General features: G+C 48.3%; 1 protein-coding gene across 3 annotated transcripts in view; it reads right to left on the bottom strand.

Annotated features, from left to right (window-relative positions):
* Positions 1 to 23,105, bottom strand: part of PRKAG2 (protein kinase AMP-activated non-catalytic subunit gamma 2) — a 282,862-nt gene that overhangs the window by 137,017 nt on the left and 122,740 nt on the right. The gene's annotated exons all lie outside the window — the stretch shown is intronic.

Here is a 23,105-nt window from a genome sequence, read left to right as displayed (position 1 = left end):
TGGGAGGTGTAGTCCAAAACATCTGGAGTGTTAAAGGTTGCCTATGCCTGCTGTAGTAGAATTAGAGAATTATTTCCACTTTAACTATTGCAGTCTACATTTTGCCATTCTGATTTAAGTTCTCTGCAGTTTAAGGTTTGGTGAATTAGCCTCCAAGCAGCCGATGGGCGAATTTTGCATTCATCCATCTTTGCGTGCAAGATGCAGGCAAGCGGCAACATGGGCTTCCCGGTAATCTGTATAGATCTTTAAACACCCACACGATCCTAGCCTCCTTAATTCCTCAATAGGAAGCTGAGTGATTGGTGGTCCCTGAAACAGAAAGCTGGTCAGATGTATTTAAAACTGCCTCTAAATTCTTTTCAAATAGATTTTAGTGACACATTTTTATAAAAACATAATATAATTTTTGAACACAAACAAGTAATGAACAATGCACAATTAAGGCAAATAAAAATAGAAAAAAAATAAAAAGTAGAAAAAAACATAAAATGAAATATAGAAGTAAGAAGAAAAGAAGGGAGGAAGGGATCCATCATTTTTGTTGATAGTAATAATAAATCAGTAATGTTATAATATTCAGCAGATCTGCATAAAATGTAACAACAGATGTTGTCTCTAAATTCTCTATTTCTGCTAAAGAAAAACATTTTTCATTAACCCTGTCACTACCATGTGCTTTCTGTTAAATAATAAAAAATGACCATGTCTTTTCTGCACACATGCGCACACATCCGATAAATATTCCTGATATCTTGTCACACAGTGTGTTGCTACAGACATGTAAGGACACAGGGAGTGCAGCTTTGACAGGCTCCCTGTTTGGGGACCCTGAAACAATGACCCTTTTTACTCAGGTCCTGTTTCTGCTGGAGGGCTCCCTTCTTCTCTTTTCACCTCTCCCAGAAATTAACCTCCTCATTGCCTGATGGCCTCTGTCTTTCGAACTCAAGTCTAAGCTTTCTAACACCTCCCAGCATTTGAAATGTGCAATGATGGGACACTATAATTGCAGGGCTGGGGGGGATGTGGCCAGGGCCGGGGCTGTTCTGAGACATTTAAGGTGACTTGCTAATAACACCCCCTGGCTGACACTCTGTCCTGTTACTTCCTGGTTGGTTTAGCCCTGTGGAATTAAGCTCAAGAGGCAGCAATTGCCCAGAGCACCTGCCTTGTAAAGACTTCTCATTGAGCTGCATTGGGAAGTCTGTCATTGGACAGCCACAGAAAGTCTGGGCGAGTTAGAGGGGAGCTTGCAAGGCTGCAGAAAATAGATCTGCAGCTTTTACCAGCTGTTTTTAGATACACATTCAATTAAAAAACGTAAAATGAAATACCTGCATGTTTTTATTGGGGTATATCTACTAAATGGTAGTTTTTTGGGTTTTTTTGGTTTGCATTTGGGCAGTGGAGTGACCATTTAAAGGACCACTATAGTGCCAGGTAGACATCCTTTTTTTCCTGGCACTATAGTGCCCTGAGGGTGCCCTTACTTTTTTCCCAGTGCCGGGCTTCCTCGACGCTGTGACTCTCCTCTCTCTTCTGAAGTCCCTGGCTGAATGCGCATGCATGGCAAGAGCCGCGCGCGCATTCAGCCAGCCCATAGGAAAGCATTATCAATGCATTCCTATGGACGCTGGCGTCTTCTCACTGTGAAAATCACTCGGAAGTGCCTCTAGCGGCTGTCAATGAGACAGCCACTAGAAGCTGGATTAACCCATATGTAAACATAGCAGTTTCTTTGAAACTGCTATGTTTACAGCAAAAAGGGTTAAACCTAGCTGGACCTGGCACCCAGACCACTTCATTAAGCTGAAGTGGTCTGGGTGACTATAGTGGTCCTTTAAAGACACATTACTGGGAGTATTATTGCTGTGGAGCTCTGTTAAAAAGTCAGACATGCCAACAGTATGAAGCTCTTAGAGAAAAGGGACATTAGGATAGAAAGGAGGGATAGAGGAATTTGGGCCAAAGTTAGTGGCTATCCTTTTAAACGGAACTCTGCAGCAGCTCCCATACTAAGCATTTTTGTTACTCTGTTACCTCTTAAGTGCCAGAGAGCTGCTGGTTCAGAGCCCCCTTCAACTCTTTTCTGGAAGTAACCCTTTGTTTGCAGACAGCTTTTGATATTCCATTAAAGGAACACTGTACTCATAATAATAACTAAATTAAGTTGTTATGGTGCCTTCAGATTTACCCTCCTTCCTAAGTGGCCCCAAGTAATATTTTACTAATTAGAAGACTTGGAAGCGCGCCTACAAGCCACACCTTCATGTTCTATGGCGATGAGAGTCGTCACTGTTACTTCTTGGCTCTTGTACCCTAACATAATGTGACGTCACGCACACATACGCAGTGCCGTCATGGTCTTCCATAGTGAATCATAGGTGCTTCACGACAAGCACCATGCATGCACCTACAGTCCCCAGCACTTGACTGGACCATCATCCTATAGGCAGGATCCTCTAGGATGAAATCAGACGAGGAGGAGCTGTGGCAGCGCTGAGCGAGACTCGGCATTGGAGAGAGTGTGAGTAAAAATCTTTCCTTTGTATTTGTTTCAGTAAATACAGGCAGGAGGTCTAAAACTGTCAGGATCGGGACAGGGATCCAACACGCAGAGTACAAAGTGTAGTAGGTACGTATACCGGACCTTAGAATGGCCGGACTTAACGTAAGGAGTAAGTAGAGAATGGTCAGAGGCAAGCCGAGGTCGAGGGAACGAGAAGACAGGTAAGCGAGAGACAAGCCGGGTCAAAGGATAACAGAGATAAGCAGAGTGATACAAACAAGCCGGGTCAGAACCAAAGAGACAATAGACATACAAGAGCACTGAGTGACTAGACTGGCTAGAACCACGACAGGGCAATGAGCAAATGCGGCAAGCTCTATTAAATACCCCGGTTCTAGGAGGTAATCACACCCCCGACGAGTCCTGGTTCGTGTTCAGGGTTTGAGTGACAGGTCGAGCCGGCTTGGCGTCATGACGTCGGCTACTGAGCGTCACGTCATAAAAGGGCGTGGATCCCTCGCGGCCGGCGTGTAACCGACCGGAGGGACCGCGAGGAACGGAGGAAACAGCCCTTCTGAACGGGAAAACGTCTAAGTCTCTCCTCTTATCAGAGGTAGAGACTACAGGTACCCTGACAGTACCCCCCCCCCCTCAGAAACGCCCACCGGGCGGAAGCATCCGGGACGAGATGGAAAGCGGGAGTGAAAAGCCCTGCGGAGGCGAGGAGCATGAACATCCTCCTGAGGTACCCAAGTCCTCTCCTCAGGACCATATCCCTTCCAGTCGACAAGATACTGTAACCTCCCTCGAGAAATTCGAGAATCGATGATGGAGTTGATCTCGTACTCCTCCTGACCCTCAACCTGAACAGGGCGGGGAGAGGAAACAGTGGAGGAAAATCTGTTGCAAATTAACGGTTTCAGCAAGGAAACATGAAAAGAGTTAGGGATGCGTAAGGCAGATGGAAGTACTAGACGATACGCAACCGGGTTAATACGAGCCAGGACCCTGTAAGGGCCAATGTAACGAGGCGCGAACTTCATAGAAGGAACCTTTAAACGAATGTTTTTTGTACTCAACCATACCCTATCACCAGGAACAAAAACAGGAGCCGCCCTTCTGCGTTTATCAGCGTGTTTCTTGAACAACATGGAATTATGTAGGAGAATTTGTCGAGTCTGATCCCACAACTTCCTCAGATTGGCAACATGAACATCAACCGACGGTACCCCTTGGGAAGGAGAGACCGAGGGAAGAATGGAAGGATGAAAGCCATAATTCATGAAAAAGGGGCTAGAACGAGTGGAATAACAAACAAGATTATTGTGTGCGAACTCTGCCCAAGGAATCAAACCGACCCAATCGTCCTGATGTTCGGAGACAAAACAACGCAAATATTGTTCAATTTTTTGATTGGTACGTTCAGCAGCTCCGTTAGACTGAGGGTGATAAGCAGAAGAAAAATTCAATTTGATGCCCAATTGAGAACAGAAAGATCTCCAGAAACGTGAAACAAATTGGGAACCTCTATCAGAAATAATTTCGGAAGATATCCCATGTAAACGAAAAATTTCTTTAGCGAATATTTCCGCCAATTCAGGAGAAGTCGGAAGTTTAGGTAAAGGCACAAAATGAGCCATCTTAGTAAACCTATCGACTACAGTGAGAATAACAGTCTGTTTTTTAGAAATAGGCAAATCAACAATAAAGTCCATGGCCAAACAGGACCATGGTCTTTCTGGAATGCCCAAGGGCTGTAATAGACCACATGGAAGAGTATGAGGTTGCTTAGTCTTAGTACAGATCTCACACACTGCAATGAAATCCTTAATATCCTTTCGTAAAGAAGGCCACCAGAAATCTTTAGAGATTAAGGAATATGTCTTGCGAATACCAGGATGCCCCGCCACCTTACTCTCGTGGAAACACTGTAAGAGTTCCCTTTGGAGTTCAGGGGGAACGAAGTGTCTTGCCACAGGAGTCTAGGTGCCAGATGTTGCAACTTCATGATACGGTCAAGCAGTGGAGAATGAATTTTAAGACTTGTGTTGGCGATAATATTGCACTTGGGGACTATAGAGGACAACACTGGCTCAGACACAGTAGAAGGTTCATATTGGCGAGACAAAGCATCGGCTTTAGAATTTTTAGAACCAGGTCTGTAAGTGAGTACGTAATTGAAATGGGTGAGAAAGAAAGACCAACGAGCTTGCCTAGAGGACAATCGCTTGGCCTCCCCAATATAGGACAAGTTCTTGTGGTCCGTCAAAATAGTAACAGGATGTAAGGTCCCTTCCAATAAATGTCTCCATTCCTTTAAAGCCATGATAACTGCTAGTAGTTCCCTGTCACCAATGTCATATCTGCTCTCCGGGCCAGATAGCTTTTTGGAAAAAAAAAACCACATGGATGTAATGGTTTATCCACACCTAACCTTTGGGACAGGATAGCGCCTACACCTGTCTCTGAGGCGTCTACTTCGAGTAGGAAAGGCAGAGAAGTATCAGGGTGAACTAAAATTGGTGCGGAAGCAAAAAGTTCTTTGAGGGTTTTGAAAGCAAGAAGTGCTTCAGTAGACCAATTCTTAGTGTCAGCCCCCTGTCTGGTCATATTGGTGATAGGAGCAATAATTGACGAGTAACCCTTAATGAAGCGCCTATAATAATTGGAGAATCTAATAAACCTCTGAATGGCCTTGAGACCCTTAGGTAAGGGCCAGTCTAAAATGGACTGGAGTTTATCCGGATCCATCTTAAACCCTTCCCCAGAAATCACATAACCAAGAAAGTTTGTCTGGGACTGATCAAAACTACATTTCTCCAGTTTGCAGTACAAGCCATGTTGAAGAAGTTTGCGCAAAACCCTTCTGACTTGTCTGTGGTGAGTCTCAATGTCCCTAGAATGTATAAGAATATCATCCAGGTATACAATAACGCAGTCCTGTTGAAACTCCCTAAGAACTTCATTGATCAAGTCCTGAAATACTGCCGGCGCATTGCAGAGACCAAAAGGCATTACGGTATACTCGTAGTGCCCATATCGAGTGTTGAACGCCGTCATCCACTCGTGACCCTGCTGAATCCTCACCAAGTTATATGCCCCTCTGAGATCTAACTTGGTGAAAATCTTGGAACCCTTTAAACGATCAAAGAGCTCGGTAATCAAAGGAATCGGGTAGGCATTTCTAACGGTTATTTTGTTCAAACCTCGGTAGTCAATGCAAGGTCTCAGTGTACCATCCTTCTTTTTAACAAAAAAAAAACCCAGCCCCGGCAGGGGAGGAAGATCTCCTAATAAATCCTTTGTCTAGATTTTCACGAATATACTCCTCTAGGACTAAGTTCTCTTTAGTAGACAAAGGGTATACATTGCCCCTGGGAGGCATGGTACCAGGGAGTAGATTAATCTTACAATCAAAGGACCTGTGTGGGGGTAAAGTATCGGCCTTCTTTTTGTCAAATACCGCCTTTAAGTCCAGATACAGTGGAGGTATTTGTACTTCTGTAGGGTCGGTAGACTGAGTGGATGCATTAACTATGCAAAGCGGTGAGACTTTCTGTAAACACTTCTCCTGACAATTCTGACCCCATGAGATTATCTCCCCTAATTCCCAATCAATAATAGGGTTATGTCTCTTTAACCAAGAATACCCCAGGACTATGGGAACAGAAGGAGATGAAATGAGTAACAGAGTCTTCCTCGTGTAAAATACCAACAGTTAAGTTAACGGGTATGGTTTCACGAAAAAACACAGGCTCAACTAAAGGTCTACCATCTATGGCCTCAACGGCCAAGGGCGTCTCCCTTAACTGACATGGAATAGTGTGTTTAGTGACAAAAACTTGGTCGATAAAGCTCTCAGCAACTCCGGAATCTATCAATGCCACAGTCTCTACTACTCCCCTTTCCCAAGTTAAGGAAACGGGTAGCACAAGCCTATGATCTTTATAATTATGAGTAGAGGACAAAATAGAAACACCCAAGGCCTGTCCTCTAGAGAAACTTGGTGCGAGCGTTTCCCGATCGATTAGGACAATTTAGGCGTAAGTGACCTCTGACTTCACAGTACATACACAGCCCCTCCCTTCTCCTGTACTGTCTCTCCTCTTCTGAGAGATGAGTATTGCCTATCTGCATAGGTTCTGGAAAAGGTAAGGTTTTGATCTCAGGACTTAGAAATGAGGGAGCTAGTTTGAAGGAAGGTCTACAGGTTCTATCTCGAGTGTTCTGTCTCTCTCTTAAGCGTTCATCAATGCGAGAGATAAAAGAAATTAAATCCTCCAAATTCTCAGGAAGCTCTCTAGTAGCAACCTCATCAAGTATTACTTCTGATAATCCGTTTAAAAATACGTCTATATAAGCCTGTTCATTCCACTTAACTTCTGCCGCCAAGGACCTGAACTCTAGTGCATACTCCACAAGAGTTTGGTTATCTTGTCTAAGGCGCAACAGTAATCTGGCTGCATTGACCTTTCTACCAGGAGGGTCAAAAGTTCTTCTAAAAGCAGCTACAAAGGCATTATAATTATATACTAACGGATTATCGTTTTCCCACAACGGATTGGCCCATCTCAGAGCTTTCTCAACGAGTAAGGTGATAATAAATCCGACCTTCGCCCTATCTGTAGGATAGGAACGGGGTTGTAATTCGAAGTGGATACTGATTTGGTTTAAAAAACCTCGACACTTCTCAGGAGAACCACCATAACGTACAGGTGGGGTAATACGAGAGGGGGCACCTACAGTGGCTACCTCTAATCCTGAACTTACAGGGGAGATAGAATTATTACGCATCTCTTCTGGTGGGTTATTAGGACGAGATAATAACGCCTGTAGTGCTAAGGCCATCTGATCCATTCTATGTTCCATGGCGTCAAACCTAGGATCGGAAGGACCAAGCTGACTACTTGTACCTGCAGGATCCATTGGCCCTGTCGTAATGTCAGGATCGGGACAGGGATCCAACACGCAGAGTACAAAGTGTAGTAGGTACGTATACCGGACCTTAGAATGGCCGGACTTAACGTAAGGAGTAAGAAGAGAATGGTCAGAGGCAAGCCGAGGTCGAGGGAACGAGAAGACAGGTAAGCGAGAGACAAGCCGGGTCAAAGGATAACAGAGATAAGCAGAGTGATACAAACAAGCCGGGTCAGAACCAAAGAGACAATAGACATACAAGAGCACTGAGTGACTAGACTGGCTAGAACCACGACAGGGCAATGAGCAAATGCGGCAAGCTCTATTAAATACCCCGGTTCTAGGAGGTAATCACACCCCCGACGAGTCCTGGTTCGTGTTCAGGGTTTGAGTGACAGGTCGAGCCGGCTTAGCGTCATGACGTCGGCTACTGAGCGTCACGTCATAAAAGGGCGTGGATCCCTCGCGGCCGGCGTGTAACCGACCGGAGGGACCGCGAGGAACGGAGGAAACAGCCCTTCTGAACGGGAAAACGTCTAAGTCTCTCCTCTTATCAGAGGTAGAGACTACAGGTACCCTGACAAAAACCAAGTAGGGACTTTTAGAATGTACAATAGAAATACAGATATGAGGATGGATATGTGACACAAAAAAACCCTTAGAATTACTGACACACTTAACACATACGTGGGTTAGGGATACTACATAAAAAGCAAACAACGCTTTGTCACAAGGACAAAAATGCCAGCTCACCACCTGTTGTCAAACAGTACAGGATTTTTTAATGGGTCATATCATCCCTACAGTCTGGGCAGAGTAAATGGACTCTACCATTTCACTGGCAGCATTACATTAGCTTTCCATAAATTGATATAGATACCTGTAGTTTATAAATATATGATTTAACTTAATTTACTGTATGTAGTGATTGAACTCAAATGCAAAATAAAGCAGACATTCTTTTTACATTTGGTTGATATTTTTAGTAAGCTGTACTGCTAGAAATGCCTTTAGGGTCCTGTCAAATACATATAATCAATATATTTGACCGTATTTATTTATCTATTTTTTGTCAAATTACTGTATGTAAGAATAATTACATTTCAGACTGTATGAAATATTGAAAAAGGACAATATTTTTTATAAAGGCTAAACGAATTGGTGAAACATAAAAATTGTGTACATTTACATATTTACATTATTTTGCATTTGTCTATAAAGCAATCTATTCACAAAATAGCATGCTAGCTTTACATCCCTTGATTGTTATGCTAATGAAAAAGTGATTGGTAGTGGAGGGGTGAAAGCCAATATAACCAAAATGCTTTAAGTTCCTCTATATTAGCATTACATTTGAATTTCACTTTCAATTCCCATTAACAATATCAAATTCATCCATATTTTACAGCCTTTCATTGGCTAAGCCTGTCAGCTGAAACAGCTGTTTTGGGTAGAATTTTTAGAATTTATTTTCGGACCTCTAAGATCCACTGTCAGGTAATAAATAATGATGAACTACCTGTTTCAAGGTTTATTAATTTACCATTTTCACAAATACAGTTATGTTCCTTATTACACCTGAAGAAACACAAACGTTTTAACATTGTGAAGTATGTAATCAAGAAGGGGGACGGACCTTCTAAGGGGCATCACCAGAGATGCAACTTGTGTCATTGGCATCACCCGTAACGGGCAGATTTGCCCACTGCACAGTCTTAGCGCTTGATGCACAGCACAAGCGCATTTAATGACGTGTTATTGGTATTGGTGTTAGTGGTAGCTGCGCTACCCAAGGACAATTCGCTGGTGTCCCCAAATGTGGAACACCTTTGTGTCCTCCACATGAAGGAGGACCGTGGGACAGTTCCCCGAAATCAGGACTATCCTGGCGAAATTGGGTGTCATGGCCCCCGGCTCGCCGCCATGTCCGTCCGTGCCCGACTGGCACGACCGCACCAACTCACTGAGCTTACCGGCTCAACGGCGATCCGGGAACCGCTCCTCCATGCCGCTCCGTGAAATCCAAGATTGCGCCAACCATGCGGTCGCGTCCATCCATGGCTCCACCCCCAAAATTATATGAATGTGCGCGTGACGTGACAACGTCAACGCACGTGCACGTTCTGGGGTCAGAGGTCACCCTAGAGAGGGATATTTAAATCCCTAATTCACCCCAGTACCTTGCCCTGTCGTGGTTTCCTGTTCCTGGTTTCCTGAGAGTGCGTTTTTCCCTGTGAAATTTATATTCTGGTATTCTGATCTTGGCTGTTGCTGGTTATTCCGATTTCTGGTTCCCCTGACTTGGCTTGTTTAAACGGTATTGTGTATTTCTGGCTTCCTTGACCTCGGCTTTCCCTTTGACCGTTCTCTGTCTCTAACGTATTAGTCCGGCCATTCTAAGGTCCGGTTTACGTTCTGTCCTTTTATTTCCTTTCTTATTTCTATGTATAGGTGTAACGGACCGTTTCAGCATAAAAGGGGAAAAATGCGTTTAGGCGATAATCCCCTTTTCCATAGACAGGCACAGCTACTGCAGAACATCAGAACTCCCGAGCTGGATACGAAATGACACTCCGAACTGGAACAGCTGAACAAGAAAAGCATACAATCGGCTTACACTCTTGGCAGTCAGCGTACAATCCAATCCCCCCCAAGAACGAGACGACACTTCATTTTGAGGGTTAAGCAGGAACACCAGACTGGGACACCCAGTCTGCCTTTTATTACCAACAAGTACATACAGGACACTCCCAGGGGGAGGATGAAATTAACCAATCACATGGATGTACCTCCCACACATTTCCTCCCCTTAGATTAACACTTAACACAATTATACTGTACACCTTTTTCCCCAATTCCTGGATGTACCCCAAATACATATGCTACACCTCCAAAACAGGTATCCCCTGATAGCCCTTATTCAGGGGGACAACATATGCAAGAATCAGCCCATTCGGATAAATGGTTCGGGAGATATGAAGTTCCAAAGATTTGACCGACCGCATGGGTAAAGTATCCGAAAACAGTTCCATGCATTTTGGCCCTGCGGTCGGTCACAAACAAGGGAATGAAAACAGGCGAATTGCCTGTGTTATAGAGCCTGGAGAGGGTTTGAATGAATTCCCTTGTTTGTGGGGTTCTTTCTACCGAACGGCGGGTCATTCGGTAGTTTCCATACGAATTTCTGGAAGTATGGAGGTCTCAGCGGTGTTTGCCTAGTCAAGTGTCCGATTTTAGTTCCAGACACTCGACGGCAAAACACCGCTGTTCGGTAGTTTAAGATGGCCGCCGCCACGTGGTTGTTTCCTGAATGGCGGCCACCCAGAGGACACAGAACACATTACATGATTGCCAATTACCCGTTTGCAACATTGTTGCAAACGGTAATTGGAGGCACACTTAGTCCTGGGTGGTCTGGTTGTTCGGTAGTTTCCTCAATACAATGAATGGAGTGATTCTACCGAACAATCAGATGAATGCGGCATATATATATATATAACCCAGGTTAACTGCATACATAAATACATATACAATATATAGGCAGTACAATAGGATATGCTTCACAGTCTTAAAGGGACAGTAGTCCCAAAATGTCCATTGCTGATTTTAAAGGGCCAGTAGCAGCAATATAAATTAGTACATGCCCAAATATAGTCTTTAAAGTGCAATATGTCCAGGGGCCATAGTCAGCGGGCAGGAGGCTAGCAGCCAGGCCTCTCCAGTTCACAGTGGCGAAGCTGGTTTCGCCACATTTCTCCCCTTGGCCAATTAGACTAACAGGGTACCTGACTTTCTGCCGGTCAGTGCCCTGGTTAGTCCAGCAACCCACCCACAAAACAGAAATAACAGAGCAGCCCACCCACACTAACCGGTTACTACATCTGGGTGAGGAAGGATTTTGTCCAAGTTCTGGTGTTTCACCACTGCTGGGTGGGAGACGGGTAGGCTGCCTTGGTGGGTTGCTGAGGGGGCAGAGACCAGCGGTACTCTGTCCTGTTGCCAGCACTACCACGGGAGTAGTCTGGTGGGCGTCTGGTTGCTGGAGACTGGCTGTCTCCCCTTTAGGTGCGCAGCTCGACTGCCGGAGGGGGAGACCGACTGTCTCCCCTTTGGATCCATCACACTGAGGCTGGGGAACAGGACCGACCGTCCCTATCCCTTGTGCTGTAAGTGCAGAGACTACGGTCCCATCTGCACAGTTGTGGGGCTTAACATCTCCCCTTGGTGAGTTAGGCTGCCGCTGGAGAGAGGGTGTAACCAGCTCCTCTCTCTGGACGGTAAACTGCCGCTGGGGAGGGGGGTTAGCAGGCTCCTCTCCCTGCCACTCTCTCTGCTGGTGGAAAGGGGGACCAGCTGTCTCCCCGGTCATTCTCTTGTCTGGCTGCTGGGGTGCGAGACTGACTGTCTCTGCTCCCTGCAGGACACACTGCCGCTGGGGAGGATGGACGACACCATCAGCTCCCTGGGGCACACACTGCCGCTGGGGAGGGAGGACGCTGCTCTCCTCTCCCTTCGCTTCACACTGCCGTCTTGGCATCTCACTTTGCTGCTGGGGGGCAGGAACAACAACCTCTGCCCCCTGTAACTCAGCCTGCCGCTGGGGAGGAAGGACTGCACCTTCGGCTCCTTTGGACCCACACGGCTGCTGGGGAGGATGGACGACACCATCAGCTCCCTGGGGCACACATTGCCGCTGGGGAGGGAGGACGCTGCTCTCCTCTCCCTTCACTTCACACTGCCTTCTTGGCATCTCACTTTGCTGCTGGGGGGCAGGAACAACAACCTCTGCCCCCTGTAACTCAGCCTGCCGCTGGGGAGGGAGGACGACACCATCCGCTCCCTGGGTTACACACTGCCGCTGGGGAGGATGGACGACACCATCAGCTCCCTGGGGTACACACTGCCGCTGGGGAGGAAGGACGGCACCTTCTGCTCCCTGGGACACACACTGCCGCTGGGGATCTGGGCCGACTGCCCAGCATCCCTGTAGGGCCGGTAGAGAGATCTCGGTCCCATCTCCCCCGGCCATCTGTGGGTCTCTCCAGGGCCAGTCCATGAGGTCCCCCACTTCTGCAGCTGGTAGTGAAGCAGGAGGTACCTCGGCCCCGTTTTCCCAGCTGTAGGCTAGCAGGTCTGGGTCTGCCACCCAGTTTTCCCGGTCTGCGTCCCCTCTCTGCGGCTGGCCGGAATTTAATAGTTCTACATAGTCCATCTCCAGCCCTTGTTCCATGCCAGCGAAACGGCGGAGGTCTTGTCCCAGTCCAATAGATCTCGGGCCCTGTAACATCTCACTCCGGTAATGCACGATAGCCCAGTACCGTGACTCTGCTGGACTGCCGAAGTCGACGTCTTCTGTTAGGGCCTTCCACAACAGGCCAGGGCTAGTGTAGTGATCCCCCTCCGGCTGGATGCCCTCTGCCCTCCACGTCTCTGGCTGGACAGTGCACCACCACAGTGCCCGGTATGAGACGTCCAGGCTCAGTTCCCTTTCCACGAGGTACTCAAGTTGTCTTACCCGCTCCCCTCCGGGTTGGTCCCCCAGAAGCGGCATCCGCCAGGCCATTTGTTCCTCCAACTGGTATGCGGCACCAGGAAAGCGCTGCTGCCGTTGATACTGGACTTCTTCCAGGGCATCATCCCATAATTCTATCCGGGCATTATCTCTCCATTCTAATTCACTCTCTTCCTCAGGTGTGTGTGTTGCCCAGGTGTGCGTGTTGCCCATTTTCCCAAAATCCTTCGTAGATAGGGTCGCTGTACGGGTACTGGCGTTGCCCTCACTTTGTAATCCAGGAATGGTGTTGTCTGTAGCTGTCCCTCTGGTTGTAGGAACGATCCCGCCGCTTGCCACCAATTGTAACGGACCGTTTCAGCATAAAAGGGGAAAAATGCGTTTAGGCGATAATCCCCTTTTCCATAGACAGGCACAGCTACTGCAGAACATCAGAACTCCCGAGCTGGATACGAAATGACACTCCGAACTGGAACAGCTGAACAAGAAAAGCATACAATCGGCTTACACTCTTGGCAGTCAGCGTACAATCCAATCCCCCCCAAGAACGAGACGACACTTCATTTTGAGGGTTAAGCAGGAACACCAGACTGGGACACCCAGTCTGCCTTTTATTACCAACAAGTACATACAGGACACTCCCAGGGGGAGGATGAAATTAACCAATCACATGGATGTACCTCCCACACATTTCCTCCCCTTAGATTAACACTTAACACAATTATACTGTACACCTTTTTCCCCAATTCCTGGATGTACCCCAAATACATATGCTACACCTCCAAAACAGGTATCCCCTGATAGCCCTTATTCAGGGGGACAACATATGCAAGAATCAGCCCATTCGGATAAATGGTTCGGGAGATATGAAGTTCCAAAGATTTGACCGACCGCATGGGTAAAGTATCCGAAAACAGTTCCATGCATTTTGGCCCTGCGGTCGGTCACAAACAAGGGAATGAAAACAGGCGAATTGCCTGTGTTATAGAGCCTGGAGAGGGTTTGAATGAATTCCCTTGTTTGTGGGGTTCTTTCTACCGAACGGCGGGTCATTCGGTAGTTTCCATACGAATTTCTGGAAGTATGGAGGTCTCAGCGGTGTTTGCCTAGTCAAGTGTCCGATTTTAGTTCCAGACACACGACGGCAAAACACCGCTGTTCGGTAGTTTAAGATGGCCGCCGCCACGTGGTTGTTTCCTGAATGGCGGCCACCCAGAGGACACAGAACACATTACATGATTGCCAATTACCCGTTTGCAACATTGTTGCAAACGGTAATTGGAGGCACACTTAGTCCTGGGTGGTCTGGTTGTTCGGTAGTTTCCTCAATACAATGAATGGAGTGATTCTACCGAACAATCAGATGAATGCGGCATATATATATATATAACCCAGGTTAACTGCATACATAAATACATATACAATATATAGGCAGTACAATAGGATATGCTTCACAGTCTTAAAGGGACAGTAGTCCCAAAATGTCCATTGCTGATTTTAAAGGGCCAGTAGCAGCAATATAAATTAGTACATGCCCAAATATAGTCTTTAAAGTGCAATATGTCCAGGGGCCATAGTCAGCGGGCAGGAGGCTAGCAGCCAGGCCTCTCCAGTTCACAGTGGCGAAGCTGGTTTCGCCACATTTCTCCCCTTGGCCAATTAGACTAACAGGGTACCTGACTTTCTGCCGGTCAGTGCCCTGGTTAGTCCAGCAACCCACCCACAAAACAGAAATAACAGAGCAGCCCACCCACACTAACCGGTTACTACATCTGGGTGAGGAAGGATTTTGTCCAAGTTCTGGTGTTTCACCACTGCTGGGTGGGAGACGGGTAGGCTGCCTTGGTGGGTTGCTGAGGGGGCAGAGACCAGCGGTACTCTGTCCTGTTGCCAGCACTACCACGGGAGTAGTCTGGTGGGCGTCTGGTTGCTGGAGACTGGCTGTCTCCCCTTTAGGTGCGCAGCTCGACTGCCGGAGGGGGAGACCGACTGTCTCCCCTTTGGATCCATCACACTGAGGCTGGGGAACAGGACCGACCGTCCCTATCCCTTGTGCTGTAAGTGCAGAGACTACGGTCCCATCTGCACAGTTGTGGGGCTTAACATCTCCCCTTGGTGAGTTAGGCTGCCGCTGGAGAGAGGGTGTAACCAGCTCCTCTCTCTGGACGGTAAACTGCCGCTGGGGAGGGGGGTTAGCAGGCTCCTCTCCCTGCCACTCTCTCTGCTGGTGGAAAGGGGGACCAGCTGTCTCCCCGGTCATTCTCTTGTCTGGCTGCTGGGGTGCGAGACTGACTGTCTCTGCTCCCTGCAGGACACACTGCCGCTGGGGAGGATGGACGACACCATCAGCTCCCTGGGGCACACACTGCCGCTGGGGAGGGAGGACGCTGCTCTCCTCTCCCTTCGCTTCACACTGCCGTCTTGGCATCTCACTTTGCTGCTGGGGGGCAGGAACAACAACCTCTGCCCCCTGTAACTCAGCCTGCCGCTGGGGAGGAAGGACTGCACCTTCGGCTCCTTTGGACCCACACGGCTGCTGGGGAGGATGGACGACACCATCAGCTCCCTGGGGCACACATTGCCGCTGGGGAGGGAGGACGCTGCTCTCCTCTCCCTTCACTTCACACTGCCTTCTTGGCATCTCACTTTGCTGCTGGGGGGCAGGAACAACAACCTCTGCCCCCTGTAACTCAGCCTGCCGCTGGGGAGGGAGGACGACACCATCCGCTCCCTGGGTTACACACTGCCGCTGGGGAGGATGGACGACACCATCAGCTCCCTGGGGTACACACTGCCGCTGGGGAGGAAGGACGGCACCTTCTGCTCCCTGGGACACACACTGCCGCTGGGGATCTGGGCCGACTGCCCAGCATCCCTGTAGGGCCGGTAGAGAGATCTCGGTCCCATCTCCCCCGGCCATCTGTGGGTCTCTCCAGGGCCAGTCCATGAGGTCCCCCACTTCTGCAGCTGGTAGTGAAGCAGGAGGTACCTCGGCCCCGTTTTCCCAGCTGTAGGCTAGCAGGTCTGGGTCTGCCACCCAGTTTTCCCGGTCTGCGTCCCCTCTCTGCGGCTGGCCGGAATTTAATAGTTCTACATAGTCCATCTCCAGCCCTTGTTCCATGCCAGCGAAACGGCGGAGGTCTTGTCCCAGTCCAATAGATCTCGGGCCCTGTAACATCTCACTCCGGTAATGCACGATAGCCCAGTACCGTGACTCTGCTGGACTGCCGAAGTCGACGTCTTCTGTTAGGGCCTTCCACAACAGGCCAGGGCTAGTGTAGTGATCCCCCTCCGGCTGGATGCCCTCTGCCCTCCACGTCTCTGGCTGGACAGTGCACCACCACAGTGCCCGGTATGAGACGTCCAGGCTCAGTTCCCTTTCCACGAGGTACTCAAGTTGTCTTACCCGCTCCCCTCCGGGTTGGTCCCCCAGAAGCGGCATCCGCCAGGCCATTTGTTCCTCCAACTGGTATGCGGCACCAGGAAAGCGCTGCTGCCGTTGATACTGGACTTCTTCCAGGGCATCATCCCATAATTCTATCCGGGCATTATCTCTCCATTCTAATTCACTCTCTTCCTCAGGTGTGTGTGTTGCCCAGGTGTGCGTGTTGCCCATTTTCCCAAAATCCTTCGTAGATAGGGTCGCTGTACGGGTACTGGCATTGCCCTCACTTTGTAATCCAGGAATGGTGTTGTCTGTAGCTGTCCCTCTGGTTGTAGGAACGATCCCGCCGCTTGCCACCAATTGTAACGGACCGTTTCAGCATAAAAGGGGAAAAATGCGTTTAGGCGATAATCCCCTTTTCCATAGACAGGCACAGCTACTGCAGAACATCAGAACTCCCGAGCTGGATACGAAATGACACTCCGAACTGGAACAGCTGAACAAGAAAAGCATACAATCGGCTTACACTCTTGGCAGTCAGCGTACAATCCAATCCCCCCCAAGAACGAGACGACACTTCATTTTGAGGGTTAAGCAGGAACACCAGACTGGGACACCCAGTCTGCCTTTTATTACCAACAAGTACATACAGGACACTCCCAGGGGGAGGATGAAATTAACCAATCACATGGATGTACCTCCCACACATTTCCTCCCCTTAGATTAACACTTAACACAATTATACTGTACACCTTTTTCCCCAATTCCTGGATGTACCCCAAATACATATGCTACACCTCCAAAACAGGTATCCCCTGATAGCCCTTATTCAGGGGGACAACATATGCAAGAATCAGCCCATTCGGATAAATGGTTCGGGAGATATGAAGTTCCAAAGATTTGACCGACCGCATGGGTAAAGTATCCGAAAACAGTTCCATGCATTTTGGCCCTGCGGTCGGTCACAAACAAGGGAATGAAAACAGGCGAATTGCCTGTGTTATAGAGCCTGGAGAGGGTTTGAATGAATTCCCTTGTTTGTGGGGTTCTTTCTACCGAACGGCGGGTCATTCGGTAGTTTCCATACGAATTTCTGGAAGTATGGAGGTCTCAGCGGTGTTTGCCTAGTCAAGTGTCCGATTTTAGTTCCAGACACTCGACGGCAAAACACCGCTGTTCGGTAGTTTAAGATGGCCGCCGCCACGTGGTTGTTTCCTGAATGGCGGCCACCCAGAGGACACAGAACACATTACATGATTGCCAATTACCCGTTTGCAACATTGTTGCAAACGGTAATTGGAGGCACACTTAGTCCTGGGTGGTCTGGTTGTTCGGTAGTTTCCTCAATACAATGAATGGAGTGATTCTACCGAACAATCAGATGAATGCGGCATATATATATATATAACCCAGGTTAACTGCATACATAAATACATATACAATATATAGGCAGTACAATAGGATATGCTTCACAGTCTTAAAGGGACAGTAGTCCCAAAATGTCCATTGCTGATTTTAAAGGGCCAGTAGCAGCAATATAAATTAGTACATGCCCAAATATAGTCTTTAAAGTGCAATATGTCCAGGGGCCATAGTCAGCGGGCAGGAGGCTAGCAGCCAGGCCTCTCCAGTTCACAGTGGCGAAGCTGGTTTCGCCACATTTCTCCCCTTGGCCAATTAGACTAACAGGGTACCTGACTTTCTGCCGGTCAGTGCCCTGGTTAGTCCAGCAACCCACCCACAAAACAGAAATAACAGAGCAGCCCACCCACACTAACCGGTTACTACATCTGGGTGAGGAAGGATTTTGTCCAAGTTCTGGTGTTTCACCACTGCTGGGTGGGAGACGGGTAGGCTGCCTTGGTGGGTTGCTGAGGGGGCAGAGACCAGCGGTACTCTGTCCTGTTGCCAGCACTACCACGGGAGTAGTCTGGTGGGCGTCTGGTTGCTGGAGACTGGCTGTCTCCCCTTTAGGTGCGCAGCTCGACTGCCGGAGGGGGAGACCGACTGTCTCCCCTTTGGATCCATCACACTGAGGCTGGGGAACAGGACCGACCGTCCCTATCCCTTGTGCTGTAAGTGCAGAGACTACGGTCCCATCTGCACAGTTGTGGGGCTTAACATCTCCCCTTGGTGAGTTAGGCTGCCGCTGGAGAGAGGGTGTAACCAGCTCCTCTCTCTGGACGGTAAACTGCCGCTGGGGAGGGGGGTTAGCAGGCTCCTCTCCCTGCCACTCTCTCTGCTGGTGGAAAGGGGGACCAGCTGTCTCCCCGGTCATTCTCTTGTCTGGCTGCTGGGGTGCGAGACTGACTGTCTCTGCTCCCTGCAGGACACACTGCCGCTGGGGAGGATGGACGACACCATCAGCTCCCTGGGGCACACACTGCCGCTGGGGAGGGAGGACGCTGCTCTCCTCTCCCTTCGCTTCACACTGCCGTCTTGGCATCTCACTTTGCTGCTGGGGGGCAGGAACAACAACCTCTGCCCCCTGTAACTCAGCCTGCCGCTGGGGAGGAAGGACTGCACCTTCGGCTCCTTTGGACCCACACGGCTGCTGGGGAGGATGGACGACACCATCAGCTCCCTGGGGCACACATTGCCGCTGGGGAGGGAGGACGCTGCTCTCCTCTCCCTTCACTTCACACTGCCTTCTTGGCATCTCACTTTGCTGCTGGGGGGCAGGAACAACAACCTCTGCCCCCTGTAACTCAGCCTGCCGCTGGGGAGGGAGGACGACACCATCCGCTCCCTGGGTTACACACTGCCGCTGGGGAGGATGGACGACACCATCAGCTCCCTGGGGTACACACTGCCGCTGGGGAGGAAGGACGGCACCTTCTGCTCCCTGGGACACACACTGCCGCTGGGGATCTGGGCCGACTGCCCAGCATCCCTGTAGGGCCGGTAGAGAGATCTCGGTCCCATCTCCCCCGGCCATCTGTGGGTCTCTCCAGGGCCAGTCCATGAGGTCCCCCACTTCTGCAGCTGGTAGTGAAGCAGGAGGTACCTCGGCCCCGTTTTCCCAGCTGTAGGCTAGCAGGTCTGGGTCTGCCACCCAGTTTTCCCGGTCTGCGTCCCCTCTCTGCGGCTGGCCGGAATTTAATAGTTCTACATAGTCCATCTCCAGCCCTTGTTCCATGCCAGCGAAACGGCGGAGGTCTTGTCCCAGTCCAATAGATCTCGGGCCCTGTAACATCTCACTCCGGTAATGCACGATAGCCCAGTACCGTGACTCTGCTGGACTGCCGAAGTCGACGTCTTCTGTTAGGGCCTTCCACAACAGGCCAGGGCTAGTGTAGTGATCCCCCTCCGGCTGGATGCCCTCTGCCCTCCACGTCTCTGGCTGGACAGTGCACCACCACAGTGCCCGGTATGAGACGTCCAGGCTCAGTTCCCTTTCCACGAGGTACTCAAGTTGTCTTACCCGCTCCCCTCCGGGTTGGTCCCCCAGAAGCGGCATCCGCCAGGCCATTTGTTCCTCCAACTGGTATGCGGCACCAGGAAAGCGCTGCTGCCGTTGATACTGGACTTCTTCCAGGGCATCATCCCATAATTCTATCCGGGCATTATCTCTCCATTCTAATTCACTCTCTTCCTCAGGTGTGTGTGTTGCCCAGGTGTGCGTGTTGCCCATTTTCCCAAAATCCTTCGTAGATAGGGTCGCTGTACGGGTACTGGCGTTGCCCTCACTTTGTAATCCAGGAATGGTGTTGTCTGTAGCTGTCCCTCTGGTTGTAGGAACGATCCCGCCGCTTGCCACCAATTGTAACGGACCGTTTCAGCATAAAAGGGGAAAAATGCGTTTAGGCGATAATCCCCTTTTCCATAGACAGGCACAGCTACTGCAGAACATCAGAACTCCCGAGCTGGATACGAAATGACACTCCGAACTGGAACAGCTGAACAAGAAAAGCATACAATCGGCTTACACTCTTGGCAGTCAGCGTACAATCCAATCCCCCCCAAGAACGAGACGACACTTCATTTTGAGGGTTAAGCAGGAACACCAGACTGGGACACCCAGTCTGCCTTTTATTACCAACAAGTACATACAGGACACTCCCAGGGGGAGGATGAAATTAACCAATCACATGGATGTACCTCCCACACATTTCCTCCCCTTAGATTAACACTTAACACAATTATACTGTACACCTTTTTCCCCAATTCCTGGATGTACCCCAAATACATATGCTACACCTCCAAAACAGGTATCCCCTGATAGCCCTTATTCAGGGGGACAACATATGCAAGAATCAGCCCATTCGGATAAATGGTTCGGGAGATATGAAGTTCCAAAGATTTGACCGACCGCATGGGTAAAGTATCCGAAAACAGTTCCATGCATTTTGGCCCTGCGGTCGGTCACAAACAAGGGAATGAAAACAGGCGAATTGCCTGTGTTATAGAGCCTGGAGAGGGTTTGAATGAATTCCCTTGTTTGTGGGGTTCTTTCTACCGAACGGCGGGTCATTCGGTAGTTTCCATACGAATTTCTGGAAGTATGGAGGTCTCAGCGGTGTTTGCCTAGTCAAGTGTCCGATTTTAGTTCCAGACACTCGACGGCAAAACACCGCTGTTCGGTAGTTTAAGATGGCCGCCGCCACGTGGTTGTTTCCTGAATGGCGGCCACCCAGAGGACACAGAACACATTACATGATTGCCAATTACCCGTTTGCAACATTGTTGCAAACGGTAATTGGAGGCACACTTAGTCCTGGGTGGTCTGGTTGTTCGGTAGTTTCCTCAATACAATGAATGGAGTGATTCTACCGAACAATCAGATGAATGCGGCATATATATATATATAACCCAGGTTAACTGCATACATAAATACATATACAATATATAGGCAGTACAATAGGATATGCTTCACAGTCTTAAAGGGACAGTAGTCCCAAAATGTCCATTGCTGATTTTAAAGGGCCAGTAGCAGCAATATAAATTAGTACATGCCCAAATATAGTCTTTAAAGTGCAATATGTCCAGGGGCCATAGTCAGCGGGCAGGAGGCTAGCAGCCAGGCCTCTCCAGTTCACAGTGGCGAAGCTGGTTTCGCCACAATAGGTTTACATAGTTTCTGCGTGCTGGACCACACTAGCAGTCGTGACATTGGGACTGTTGGGAACCCTGCTAACAGCCTTCTTCAATAAAGTGTTAATTGTGTGGAATTCAAAGTCAAAGTGAATTTAAAATTTTAGGCCGAAATAGAACAGGAAACATAGCCGACCAGGGTTATCTTAACAAGGCTACTTTGACATTAAAATTTCAACTCACTGTGAATTTCCAACACCTCCCCTTAAGTGAATAACCCTGATTGTCAGACAGTTCTATTAATATATACCCTGAACAGACACAGCTAAACTGATTGGGTCCAAAGCATAGAATTAAAAATTGATGGTCTGTTCAGCTACAACCAAAGCACCTCTGGGAAATGAGTCGCTCTGCAATCTCAGAGAGGATGGAGCTTTAATGATTTGCACTTAACTCGTTGAACAGATCTGAAGGAAGAAATAGCTGATTTACTACAATAGCCTTGCTTGTGGTTTTTAACAAACAAACTGACCTTTTTCCTAATGACTGAGCATTCTCACCGGCTAATGTAACTCCGGTGTTTGGTTTAGAAAACATTAACAGAATTACTTAAAACAAGGGGGGGGGGGGGGGGAGACATGTTGTCTGCTTACCTGTGCCATGCTGGCCGCAAAGAATCTGATTTAAAATCCTTTCAGTTCCTGAGAGCGAGCTGCGTTACATACTGCTCTATCTTTGGTGCTGAAATTAATTATTGATTGGTCACCCCTAACTGTACTTCATAACTATTCGTGAATAGAAAGGTAGCTAAAATAATCAGTTTGTAGAGAACTGTTGATTTAGTGATAAATATCGATACAATACATAGGTGAGGGGGCAGCAAGTGGGTTTAACTGTGAGGGATTTGGTTGTAGCCTGAGAGGGAGGAGCTAAATACCACTAACACCTCCCAGAGATTAAAAGGTTTTGCCCCCGCGGAGCTGGATAGCTCCTAGGTATATAAATAGATTTCCCAGTTATTTGGTGTAATGGTAACTGAGTTTCAAACGTGCCTAAATTTAGCTCTGGCTGGGCAGTAATGTTTTTATTTATTTTTCTGTACTTAAAGCGCACCCCTTAATTATATTACATAGTGTCCTTTTACTAGGCTCCTTGCTAATTCTTGCTTTTTTATATATTTTAATAAAAGTAATTGTAACTTGCCCTCTATATAGTATATAATAGCTTTTCCCAGTAACAATAACAGTTGTTATAATATCAGGAAATCACCCATTAGTGGCCAGGAGGCCCATTCACACTTAAAGAACAAAAGGGTTCATTGGGAAATTTGAAATGTTATGCTTGGCTTATACCCACCTAATAACTGAAGTTCTGTTTGCAGTTAAATTGCACAGGTATTGTATCTTGTATGGATATTTTGCTCTAATTTGTATTGCTGGTGCAAAGGTGGTCTAGTAGCAGGGGGGACATGTCTTTTCTAATCTTGAGACATTGGGCTTGCAACTTTTTTTTTCGACATCATTAAAATGTTATTCCTGCGTGTGGCGTGTTGTGGGTAGGATATATGTATCTCAAAGATGGGCACTGGATACTTTCCTGGTTTTATTTGTAGCCCTCAGGCAAGGCAAAATATGGTTTTACTTTTCTATGTATCACAAAAAGCAATTTTGAGGAGTTTTCAGTTAGCAAACTCTTTATAGATACTGTGTATGGGTTTCCATCCAATGCCAGAACTCTGTCAGAGA

Source organism: Pelobates fuscus, chromosome 4 (genome assembly GCF_036172605.1).
Source record: "Pelobates fuscus isolate aPelFus1 chromosome 4, aPelFus1.pri, whole genome shotgun sequence".
NCBI lineage: Eukaryota > Metazoa > Chordata > Amphibia > Anura > Pelobatidae > Pelobates > Pelobates fuscus.
This window is presented reverse-complemented; position numbering and strand designations above follow the sequence as displayed.